The sequence below is a fragment of the Dermacentor albipictus genome, chromosome 10 (genome assembly GCF_038994185.2).
Source record: "Dermacentor albipictus isolate Rhodes 1998 colony chromosome 10, USDA_Dalb.pri_finalv2, whole genome shotgun sequence".
Lineage (NCBI taxonomy): Eukaryota > Metazoa > Arthropoda > Arachnida > Ixodida > Ixodidae > Dermacentor > Dermacentor albipictus.
Genome location: NC_091830.1, coordinates 30429886 through 30443655, shown reverse-complemented (window position 1 = coordinate 30443655; position 13770 = coordinate 30429886).

Here is a 13770-nt window from a genome sequence, read left to right as displayed (position 1 = left end):
GCGGTACAATACCTGCAATACTGCTGGTTTGTTTGTACCTTTTTGTATTTTACGTAATCGATATAAGGAGGCTGCCTGTAATCCAAATTTCCCCAAATATTTCACTAATGACATGAATGTGATGCATTGTGGAATACGCCTTCGTAAAGCCTACTTTTTCACTGAGTTCACTGAAGTCAAGTGTTATCATGATTCTATTTTCAAGAAACTTGGTGGATATTTTGTACAATAGCAAAATTGGCGCTGTGCCCCATTATTCTTCTCTCTGTCGCCGTGTGTGTGGGCTGTGAACCCTCTTAGTAAAATTAAAATGACAGATGTAGTTTAGGTGGCGAAAAAAGTGCATTTTGAGCATATCAAACAGCAATATTACTTGTGTGCAGTGAAATTAATTGAAGGAGCACTGAAAGAACGTTTATGAATAACAAGGCAAGTACGCATCAGCTCATGACAGAATAGAATACTTTAGGGGTTCTTCAAATTCACGTATCTTGGATGTTTAACGTATCCTAAAAAAAGCGAAGTTAACACTCTGCTTGCTGACGCACGTGCTGCAGGACTTTTAATAACGTTTACCTATTCCAATCCACTCTGCATACCACATTTGGACGCGTTTTGTGTTAAATAACGCTTTCTTTTTCAAGTGCGAACCTAGTAGTATCGATATTTACTATAGAAAATTGGGATATGGAGCTACGATCCACCGTGTGTTGCACAACAGGGAGCTATAGCGATACTGTTATCGGAATAAGCCCATAACAACCTACGCTGTAAAAACAAATCATGTGAGCCGATCCCAGTCATAATGCAGAAAGGATCCAAGCTCAATGGCACATACCCCTGGGGGCTGGGGACCTATAACGCACCCTTGAACTACCCTTGTCGCACATGGGGCCCAAAGATGCCCCAGGCACAAAAATCAGAACAGGTGTTTCTGAAAAAAAAATGTTTTGCACAACTTTTCCGAAAAAGGACTGTTAAAAATTATCGGCGCCAACCGCGCCAATGCGCCAGAGCCACTGCTCCCGCGTTCGTTGTCGTCTTCTTCCACAGTTAAATACGTTGTTCGAAAACTATTATCATCAGCGATGGCTAGACCGTCGTTGTCTTTCACAGCTGGCTCCACTGTGCCGCTCATCATTGTAGCGTAGTAGTAGTAGTAGTTGTAGTAGCAGTAGTAGCAGTAGTAGTAGTAACAGTAGTAGTATAAATATTATTTATGCTATGCGCTTCGGACGGTGGGTCATGCCTTCAGTCCATGACTGCATTGATCTTTGCGGCTCGCTGCGCTTGATGGAGAAGAGCTTTCTGGCTCTCTAGAGCTTCGCTAGGAAGCCAAACCACCCACTGCCTGCTACTCACATTTGTGCCGTAAGGGGCGAATTGGAATCGAGGGGCCGTAGTTTACATGTCCACGGGACATGGGCCAGGGTTGGCCGCTCCCCGCAACATGGACACCTATTTGCATAGAGGCAGGCTGAATCGTAAATTTCGCTGTCGTCGTAATGGGGAGGCCGCATTTATGGGGGTATGAGCCTTTCATTGTCTTACGTGACGGGAATATTTAGTACCAGAGGTGATGCCCCATTGTGTGTGCGTACCGACATCGCCACGATGGCCACGGATTAGGAAAATAAATACGTTCGTACCTTTGTTCAAGATTCTGGGTCACCTCTGTGTCGTGCGATAAACAGCTTCGCTGGTAATGAACCTTCACAAAGTGGAATATGGCTCATGAATTTTTGTTCGGTTATTGTTTTTTTTCACCGGCTAGCCACTATTGCAAATTTATTGCAGAGCGCAGCACTATCTGAGAACCAATTATTACGGAGGAATTTACTGCTACGCGTGTACACATAACCAACGTAATTAAGCCGTACAACAGATGGAGAGGATCGAACCGGAGATGAAGGGAATGGCGTCGGTCTTTCTAAATCCTGCGGCTTGTAATTGAATGTGTTTTTTTCCCTTCTGTGTGAGCTGTTTACGTAGCCAACTGAGCAAAGAGAAACGTGGGCTAGCTGTCGTTCTTCACAGCTTAAAATTATGAAGTCAGGCAGCCGTCTACTACGGTGCGACGAATGAAAAATGAAAGACCCGGAAGGAATTTAATCGACCCGGGCTAACTTCAGTGGCGCATTAAAAGTGTAAAAAAAAAAGAGTTAGAGAGAGATAGTCGCTTTACCAAAAACAATTTTTGTTCTTTATTTGTTCTTTCTATGAGTAGGAATAGAGAGACCATGCCGCATTGCTCCCACTGAGGGCTGCGAAAGAAGCGGCCAAGAAAAATTCTCGTTAACCTCGGAAGCGGAACGCGTGATTAGCGAAAAACGTTTGTTCAACGCGAGCTCTTTGGAAACACGCTGAATTCATGCGCCTCAGGTGGTTTGAGGCTTTGTTTCGTGGTATGTAGAGCATGCCGTTCCACGAGCTGCCAGATTAAGTTGCGGCTCAACTGCCCGCCCTCCACCCCCTCCCCCATCGCGATTATCCCTTCGCTCTGAGTTTCGGGCCCCATGTACTTAATTTGAACGCACTTGTCAGGTGATCAGTTAAAAGTGCTTATAATTGGGAGGCCTGCACGGGCACCTCCAGCCGTAGCGCAAGGCCGCCCTTCAGTATAATCTAGCTAAACATCAAACGGGCATATGTCCGTATTTTTAAACAGATTTGCAGTGTTCTCCACCATAATCAACGCCTGTAGCCGAAAGGAACCCGGACGTCTATATTGTTGTTACTAAGGTCTGGCGGCAGCACCGATCATGATAACAAATTTCAGTGCCGACAATAGATGCCTGACGTCCGCAAAACGCACCATGGTGAACATGCTGTAATTTCACGCCTCGCACGGCAGTTATATATGTTGCACTACTGTAAATTTTAATCCGCTTTCTGTATGCTTTAGACGTGGTCAAGAGAGTAGCTGCACCACTGAGTAGCACCACTGGGAGACATCTTCGTCGGCGCTATTTTAACTTCTCCTCTCCACGTTCATTCCCTCGCATCACTTCGTCCCCAGTTGCTCACCACCCATACGGAAGGTCGTACTTGTTTGGAGTACTGAGCGAAAGGTTTGCTCATTAATTTGGGTCGTATGCTGGAATTGCGAAACTTCGCAAATTCGCAAGAATCTCTCCCGCCAGTTCACAGGAGAAAAGTCCCACTAATCTTGATGCCGAAAACAATGTTAGCGAAGGTCACCAGCCAATGGCAGAGCGAACTAACGAATGGACAGGTTTGTGCGTTGGGCATCTGAAGCGGAGTGGTGATGGAATCATTTGTGCTTGACAGAAATCTTTAGATGAGGGCCACACTCGAGATATAGGTCTTTAAAACGTGCTGATATTTGCGTCGACGTCTCCGATAACAGATTTCCGAAAAGTGTTCTTCTCCAGCAGTCCCGAAGACCTTAACTGGAATGCAAATGAATGTACGAATATATTTTGGGGATGGATATTGTGGAACTGGTGGAACTTCACCTCCGTCGCGGGTCGGCCCGGCATGGCACTATCTTCGGTATCAACCCAAGTATGGGGAGTGCTTAACGCCTGCTTAACCTCCACCCTGGGTCTGCCCGGCGTTGCTATATCTTCGGGATCAGCCCACGTATGGGGAGGGCACCGCTAATTTTAGTGGCCGCCTCCTCGCATATGACGTCGCACCTAGAGCCGCCATCTAAGATTTTGGAAAACGAAACTTTGGCGCCATTTTGTCCCATGACGTGATAATTACGTGGTTCCACCTCTATCCACAGCATTGGACTGTTACATCATCGGCCCCCGAATTTGGCCGCCATCTTCGATTTCAGAATTCGAAACTTTACCGTAATTTTCGATTATGACGTTGTAATCACGTGGTTTAACTTTTAGCCACCACATTGGAGTGTGACGTCATCATTCGCCCCAGAATTTGGCCGCCATCGTGGATTTGATATTTCTACACTACGCCGTCATCTTTCATTATGACGTCATAATCACGTGAATTCACTTCTATCCACCATATCGGATTACGCCGCCATTATTGGCACTACAATGTGGCCGCCATCTTAGATTGTGACGTCCCAGTCACATGACGTCAACAATCGCCAATTGGATTGCTATTGGTTTACTTTGGTTCCACCATCTTGGATTTATCGGTGATGTCATCAATTGGCTGCCATCTTGGAAATATCAGTGACCTCACCAATCAACAATTCTATATACTAATCAGATCACCAATCAATCACCAATTGGGTTGCTATATCAATTTACTATGGGGACCGCTAACTTTAATTCCTCGGACTGAAAATTTTATGCCGAAGCGAGGTGGTAGAAGACCTCAAGACATCAAAAAATCTGACGAGTAAGGGCTTACGCTCTTAAAAGAGCAATCGATAACGTATACCGAAGCAAAATTTCCGTCTCCGTGTCAGCTACCATCAATCGGCCTATGTGCAACTGTCAACAGGTAGCTTTAGTTTCTTCACACCGCATAAAAATGCGCCGTGCTAAACAAAAAAGACCTTCACTTGAAGACAACCTCGGGAGATATTTCGTTTCATCCTATAGCTGTTCTTATAATCACGGCTTTTGTTTCTTCATGGGAAGAAGAAGAAGAAGCCGGAGGGAGCGGATGCACATCACGTCGGCTCCGTATTCTACGAATGTTCTTCTAGCGCAAATCGCCAAAAAGCCACCCACTATTGCACGCCAACGGACTCAGCTCGTTCCCAGGAACAAGTGGATACCGAAAACCAGGTGGGATTCCCATTTTTCAAGCCTCTACGACAATATTTTGGCCGGTCCTCGTGGCGGCAGAGCCGCGAGGCCACGCGCCGGAGCCGGCTTCCTCAACATTTGCCGATCATTTTCTCATTGATGGAAGTCACCGTAGAGGGGCGCAGCATATCCCAGGAAGAAATGGATACAAGCAGGGGACGGAAGGAGGTCAGACACAAAAGATCAGACCGGCGAACCTCCCAACATCGCGAGAGCACCTTGTCGCCGACGCGGCTCGACAAGCGCAACAATAACCCATGGAAAGGCCGGCTAGAGCAAATACGCAAGGCAAGCAGAATGCCACATTTGCAAAGAGGGGATTACAAGGTTGTGATCAGACCACGTGGAGGACTCAAATTATCCGAGCACGGTATAGTTCCCTTCACAGCTGCGGTACAAGATGCGGCAGGTATTCCTCGAGACGAAAGGGAGGAGGACATTGTCTGCCCCAACAATTATCAAAATATCCTCATCGTCAGTACCTCGGATCAAGAGCGGGCAAACAAATATCAGGAAGTAGCACGTATCAAGATTCAAGACAAGTTTTACGAGACCAATGCTTACGAGACAGCGCCTGACATGACGGCCAAAGGAGTCATCAGAGGAATCCCACTCGACGAGGGCCCAAGAGACATCACAGCAGCGGTGGTTACGAGTAAAAACCCAACGGCGATAGCAGCAAAAAGACTCAGTAATACTACCACAGTGATTGTGCTCTTTGAAGGACACAAAGTGCCCACGTACGTCCGATACAGGGCAGCGCTACTCCCTTGCTCCCTGTACAGGAAACAAGTGGATTTCTGTCATCAATGCAACAGACTTGGACATAGAGGAGATGTATGTCCCAACCCTGACAACAAGATTTGTGCGGGATGTGGAACATCAAACCCAGATAAAGACCACAGGTGCCAACCTAAATGTCAGTTATGCGGCGAGGACCATCCGACCGCAGACAAGACGTGCAAAGCCAAATTCAAGAAGCCCTTCATCGTTAAACAGACAATGGCACAGACTGCAACGAGGACGACAAGAACATGAAGACGCTATCTCAAGAGAAGACAAAGCAGAGTCTCGCGGAACGCTTGGCCTCCTAAACGCCAGGGAACGACGCTCCAGATCGAGAACAAGGTCTCCATCCACCACCAGATCCTTATCCCGGTCCGGCTCCAGGACACCGGGTACACGATCCAGATCCAGGTCCAGAACTAGGCCATCCTCTTCAGCAAACCAGACTAACACGGTGAGCTGGGCAGACGTGGTCGATGGCGTGCGCCCGGGGGCTGGTGGGGAGACTGCCATTAATAACGAGATCAAGCAACTAAAACACGAGAACGCACAGTTGAGGATTTTGCTAGCACGTATGAGCGATGAAATCAAAATTCTCAAGGAAGGAAAAAAACACATAAATCAGGTAACTCCCGCTCCACAGGCGAGCACGAAAGAGCCATTTGAAATTCCGGACAATAAGATGGACGAAGGGGATGACCCCCCTCCACTCAAACGCAAGGCCCAAGCCATCAGTGATAAACAAGATAACGCAGTGGTAGATAAAGCATTAGCCGATATTCAAAAGAGCCTAGGAGAAATACAAAAGTCAAATGAAAAACGGGACGAAATGATGAATCAAGTGGCTAAGGCAATAGCAGAAATTATGAGTAGATTAGACATCCTAGAGGCAAACCACTCACCAGGTAATGGACTCCCCTCCGTTGCGTCACAAGCACCACAATCGTTACCCACTTCACAACCACATAATTATATAAGATCAGCTTCTCTCCAACCTCCCGTCTCCCTCCCATGGTCGCACCCGAAATGAGGCGCGCTAAAGAAGGGTTCAGGATATGGCAGTGGAATTGTAGAAGTTACGAAAACAAAAAGTCAGTCTTGCAGCAGTATTTGAAAGACAAGGATACACCGGACGTCATAATTCTGCAGGAAACACACGGGATTGCGAAGCTAGCAGGATACAGATCTTTTGGCTATGCCGAAGGGGACACCAGGGCATTAACTACGCTGGTAAAAAGAAACATAACTTGCATGCAGCACAACACAGGAATAACGCACATTGACAATATTCTATTGGAACTCCTCCCACAAAAAAAGACAGGACATAGCTTATTTATTCTCAACATTTATAGTAACCCCATGCTACATAAACACAAATTCAAGAACCTATTCCAGAAAACACTCAGACTTGCTGGAGAAAATCCGGTGGTTATAGGAGGAGACTTCAATGCCCCACACACCACGTGGGGATACTTATATACCAGAGCAAAAGGAAGGGACTTATGGAACGACTCGCAAGAATTAGGCCTCACGCTCGTCACAGACCCCGCCACTCCAACCAGAGTAGGCACGGCGCTAAACAGGGACACAACCCCAGACCTAACCTTTACGAAGAATATTGAAAAGGCGACGTGGCACAACACACTGGAAGATTTGGGTAGTGACCACCGCATATTAGAGTTACACGTCAGAGAAGGGCCGAATAGACCCAAGGAACGACAGATCAAATTAGTAGACTGGGAACTATTTCGTAGAACGCGAGAGAAGACACAGCAACGATCAATCGCAGACATAGAACAATGGACTAAGGAGCTCAGTGATGACGTCAAAGCTGCCACAAAAATATCACCACCTGAATCTAACTTGGATAAATGCGACAGCAGACTTCTCCACATGTGGGAAGCTAAGTAGTCGCTTCAGAATAGACTTAGCGGTCAGAAGCATAACAGAAAGTTAAGAAAGCGCATAGCACTCCTCAACAAAAAAATAGGAGAATATGCTAAGCAATTGACCAAACAACAATGGGACGAGATATGTAATTCCATGGATGGACAATTAAGCACCGGCAAAACGTGGCACATGCTCAGGTTCCTGCTTGACCTTGACAATAACAAGAAAAATCACATGCAAGCCATTAATAAATTAATACACGCATATGAGGGTACAGAAGAGGAATTTCTCAATGAATTACAGCAGAAATACTTAAAACAGGCACCCCCTTGTATCTATCCTATCTACAGCGGGAATACAAACGCAAAATTAGACGAGGAACTCACGGAGGCAGAAATCCGCGCGGCCCTACAAAAGTTAAACACCAAATCCGCCCCAGGCCCGGACGGTATAACCAACAAGACTCTCAGGAACCTGGATGATGAATCGATAGCCAAACTAACAGAATACGTAAACGAGTGTTGGGTAAAGGGAGAAGTGCCAGCTCAATGGAAGAAAGCGACGATAACGCTTATTCCAAAACCTGGTAAGAAGCTTGAGATAGACAACCTCAGACCAATCTCCCTAACATCCTGCGTCGGAAAATTAATGGAACATGTCATTTTAAACAGAGTAGACAACTTCTTAGAGGATAATAACATATACCCAGATACAATGATAGGATTTCGCAAAAATCTTTCGACACAAGATGCGATGCTCCAACTTAAGCATCAGATAATCGATTATAACACGCGCTCGACAAGGGCCATCTTGGGCCTTGATCTTAAAAAAGCTTTCGATAATGCCAACCACGCAACCATATTGGAAAACATCGAACGAATAGGAGTAGGGCAACGGACGTATAACTACATCAAGAGCTTCCTATCAGACAGGAAAGCAGTCATCTCCGTCGGAGGGCTCAAGTCGCCCGAGATCGACATAGGGGGGGCCGGCACGCCGCAAGGCGCTGTCATTTCGCCGATGCTGTTTAATCTCGTCTTGATGGGACTCCCCGAAAAATTAAATCACATAGAGTCCCTGAATCACACAATCTACGCGGACGATATTACTATCTGGACCTGTGATGGCCGCGACGGATCAATAGAACAACGACTCCAGACTGCAATTAACGCAGTAGAGGAACACCTCATAGGAACAGGCCTCACATGCTCTGCAGAGAAATCTGAACTTCTATTGTACCGCCCAACACGTAGAGGCAGGCCTCCCAAAGGATACGACAGAAACAAGGCTCATGAGGAAATCAAGCTACACACCAAGAATGGGCGGAATATCCCAATAGTCAGCCAGCTCAAAGTGCTGGGTCTGGTAATCGAGAACAAAGGCACAAATAGGGAAACCGTAAAGAAATCAGACACAAAGGTAACAAACACCATGAGGTTAATCAAACGAATTACTAACAAGCACCAAGGTATGAAGGAAGAAAGTATCATACGGCTTATACAATCATTCGTAATCAGTCAGATCACATACATAGCAGCCTTCCACAATTGGTTTGCGGCTGAAAAGCGTAAAATTAACAACATGATAAAAAAAGCATACAAACTAGCTCTAGGGATTCCCATCAGTACGAGCACGAATCTCTTGCTAAAGTTAGGACTCCACAACACACTGGACGAACTCATAGAAGCACAACAAACATCTCAAGCAGAGAGACTAACCAAAACCGAAACGGGACGGCATATACTAAGCAAACTAGGAATGAATTACCACAATCTATACGGGGAAAAGAGGACGATAACGAGAGAAATTCGTGACAAACTCCTAGTACCAAATATACCCAAGAACATGCATCCAGGTTACAACGACGGCAGACGCAAGAGTAGAGCAGAGAAAATTATCCGAAGCTTTGGGTCAGACGACAGAGCAATCTTCGTAGACGCGGCTGAATACCTAGACAGAAATAGCTATGTAGCAGTAATCGTAGATCACACCCAAAAACCCCTTACAAGCGTATCAGTTAATACCAAACATTCCGAGACCGCAGAGGAGGTAGCCATTGCACTAGCATTGGTCTCCACGAATGCTCAGTACATCATAAGCGATTCTCAAGCGGCCATTAGAAATTATGCAAAAGGTAGGATCTCTCCTGAGGCATGGCACATCATCAGAGTCAATGAAGCGAAGTTCTCCGATGCAGAGAAGAACGGCAGGCAATTGATCTGGTTCCCAGCGCATACGACTCCAGACATTCCCGCAGTCAACCTCAACGAGGTAGCACACCGCGAAGCTCGAGGTCTTACTCGCCGAGCTGAGCAAAGAGTGACTTCCATCGGTCAGGAGAATGCGGAGGAGGAAATCTGGAGAGAAAAAGATATATTAACAAGATTTAGTGATATTACCAAATTCTATCAAAATCGGAGGCGAGTATTACCACCGCCTCACACTAAACTGAACAGAGCTGAGTCCGTTACTTGGAGGCGACTACAAACAGAAACTTATACGAGTCCCGTGCAACTAAAAACTTTCTACCCCGATATATACGAGAGCGATATGTGCAAGCTATGCAAGTCTGTTAGAGCCACCCTTCAACACATGTTGTGGGGATGTGAAATATACCAAAATAAAATGGTAGTCTCCCCAGAAAATCTACGGGCGCGGTGGTCGGCCGTGCTGCTCAGCTCAGAACTCCAAGACCAACTTTGGGCCGTCCAGCGAGCCAAGGAAGCCGCACGGGAGCAGCAGCTCCCAGTGGCCATCTAGGCGGCCCCAGGCCCGGGCCTCCCAATCGCCGGATTCCAAATAAAGTTATCACATCATGTTTCTTCATAAGGACTGCAGAAAATGTGCGCCCATCTCTCGTTCGCTGCGAAACGGAAAATTTTCGTCCTGCTGTTCCTACTCGAGTCGCCACACAACGCAGCCGCGCAGCCTGCACTTTCCTCAGTTTTTCCGTCATTGCCGGAACGTTTGTAGGCACACAAAGTTTCAAACTTACGAAAAAAAAACGTGAACGTGCATAGAAAGTGGCTCGAGCTGACAAACATAATGGCAGCCGAAGCGACAAGAGCGAGAGCCGCGCCCGATGGTGCAGCAAGCGACGAAATAAAAATATCAGATGCCGAAAAAGAACATAGGAAGAAGCACAATTTTATTTCCACACGCAATCGCATCACTTCACTTCATTGTTATGCAGGCTAAAAAGATAGAGCCACGTATCTGCAAAATTTATTGAAGTTTGCCTTGGGTGCCGATGTCGTGGCGATGCGTTCTCGTCCGTACCGAAACCAGCCCCGCTGTTTACCCACCGTCAAACACACGCTGCTTCTCGCGGTCTCCGGGTTAGCGAGGCAGATACGCCGCACTTCGCTCTGTTTGCAAAGCGCCGCATCTGACAGGCTGTCAACGCCAGCCAATATATTTGCGAAATAAAAACACGCGCAGGACTGCGCCACGACTTCGCGTTAGGGAGTTCTGTAGTCGTAGGGGAATTTCCTCGCCGAGCATTCAACAAAACATTTCGCGAGAACGGCGGCGCTTGTACCAATGATGTGTTCGTGGCAGCTGCACGATACTTGTTACACTGGATATCCTTTCCTCTTTCTACATATTTTCAAGGCGTTTCGTTTCTCCGGCACCGAATATTGAATTGGTTGTTCTCGGGAACGCAGAGAGCACTTGCTCGACGCCGTTCGCCCGAAGCACGTATGGGCGTGAGGGCAGAACGAACCAGGAAGAAGTAGGTGCGCGTGTTGGATCTTTCAATTTCAGTACTCGCCTTTCTTGTTTGTAGAAGGTTTCACTCGCGCGATAACAGCAGCGAGACAGTGGCTCCAAGAAACTTCCGGTGACGGGCCTTATCGGTATGCTCCGTCGGAACACAAAGCGCGTTTTTAAGTTCTCCCACTGTGCGGAAAGTCTATTTTCAAGTTTTCAGATAAAAGGCGTGAGCATTGTGCCTTAAGATTAATACATAAGATTTCTCGTATGCCTTACGGCAACCTCCACTTGTAAAATTTTTGTTATGCACAGAGGAAAAGTGTTCAAAGTCTGTGGGCTTAGACTTAAATGCACTCCTGTTACTCGATATAGCCATGGAGAAAGAAATTATACCAGAGCGGACGCTCCCATAGAGCACAGCTGCCGAGTTGACTGCAGCCCACCAAGCCGCCGGCGTTAATACCTGAACCACACTTCCGGTTTCGGTTGTGGGCGCGTACGTTTTGAACGCTAGCTGGCACGCGGGACGCCTGCTACACTCATCGGCGTTTTCTTTTTTCTTTTTTTGCTTCTACAGCTCAACCACGCGCGGTAGCTGTGCGAAATCGATTTATTACTAAAATTTATTGCGAACGCTCTTTACAAGCATCCATTGAATACGTGCCACGTGCAATTTCATAAAGACGAAAGACGCCTTGTGAAATAAGGAAATGTGTATTTTATTCTATATAAATGCTCGTTACGGGCTTTTCGTGCATTTATCCAACGTTGTGGCACCAGGTAAGCAGCAGTAGTTCCCGCACGAAGCTCCACCGGACGACGTCAGCTGAGAAAATTAAATTACAAGCAAATGTCATTTTGGTTTAACATATACGAATAACACGTGTAGAGGTGAAACGTGTGAAAATGGTGAATGGGTGGCTTTATAAGCAAAATCAGTTCGCTTTTACATACACGGCGTAGAAAATAACCGACTCATGCCAACAATACCGTACATACCAGGCAAACATCCTATTTACAAGCATTCCCCTCTTGCCGGACCTTACTTCCTGCACTTTCAGAGCACGAATACACGGGCTACTGCGTGTTTCCAGGAGAACTTGGCTACAACCGACGCGATAGTACGCTACGAATACACAGTGACGTCCACAACACAGGCTCTCAACCAGACCATACTAGACGGTCGCAGAATTCCTTCTACTCGCATTCAAGACAAATGCGTACGTGCAAAGCTTGTCTTCAGTCGTTCGGAAGACAGAATGTTTGAGTTACAAGTTCCTGGAGTTTGAGCTCCTTGGCGTTATCTTTTGCGCGTTCTGCCGGTGCAAGCAACACGCCACCGTGTTATCGCTCTTGGCAATTGCTCGTCGCGTTTTCGACAAGCGTCAGTACCCAAAGAAGGCTTAAATAGTGGCGCGGCCATATAAATGGTCACCAACTGGTTGCGGTAAGATTCAGCCCGCGCCAAACTAACTGTCACCATGACCGAGCTGGTTTTCGCGACGTCAGGATAGGTGCAGCGAGCCTGCCTCATGAGTAACAAAAAAAAAGTACCGAAAATATTTTTCAACAATGCCGCGAGTCAGGCAAAGCCCCACAAACTTGTCAGTCCATTGAAGCGCGAAACTTAACTACACACCACGGCCGAGCTGTTTTCGCTAACCACGTCACAGCGTCAGGCGCGCCCACTGTGCTTGAAAAGTACCCCAAAAAGTAACGAAATTAGTTACAATAACGTTGGGGTTCATAGAAAGCGCCAAAACATGTCGCAGTGAGATTCAGTGCACGCGAAACTGCGTCACAGCGCCCTGTTTGTCTGGGGCGCCCAAAAACTACCGAAATAAGTTAAAATAATATTGCGGCTCATAGAAAGCACTGCAAACATCCCCCAGTATGACTGATTTTTTCAAATTAAATGCACCGCGACGGCCGCGATGTTTTTCGTTAACTGCATCACAAGTCTAGCCTTAGATGCCGTGCCATAAGCCTAAATGCTTGAAACGCACCGCAGACTGTCGAACAAAATTCCTCACTTTGCCGTAGCTCAATAGTGCAGTGATGCCATGTCGAAGTTCAGAAGGAGCGCGAGAATTCATCGGGACCCCGCCAAACCAGGCTAAATCCAAAAATAGGAAAACAGGCAGACGGGTCGTCGAACACGCCAACGCTCAGATGCGCCACCGGTATCGCTCGCTTCGGCGGTCTGACAAATGGCGCTCGCATCTGGCTCGTCATTCGCCGATTCACCTGTCGCTAGGCAACGAAAGTAAGCCGCAAACATTAATTTATACTTTATACAAAGATAGTTTTACTGTTGCCGGGAAAGAATAACGAAAATGAAACAATTTCGGTTAACCTATTTTCACATTTTCTTTTTTTTTCGATGCTCGCAGCTGTTGCGGCATTGAGGTGGTCCCGTAGCGCTCGTTACCCGTTTTGTGACAGAGCGTTGCCAGCTCTCTAGCCGGTAGCGAAGACTCCGAGTCAGGCGTCGGTGAGCATAACAAAAGGGACTTTATACACTTATATAGGTCATTAAACAGGACAAGATCGGATCGGCAAGGGGGCCCAGAGCTAAAAGCAACCGCGACTGTTCCCGCACGGCGACGTCCGGTGAGAC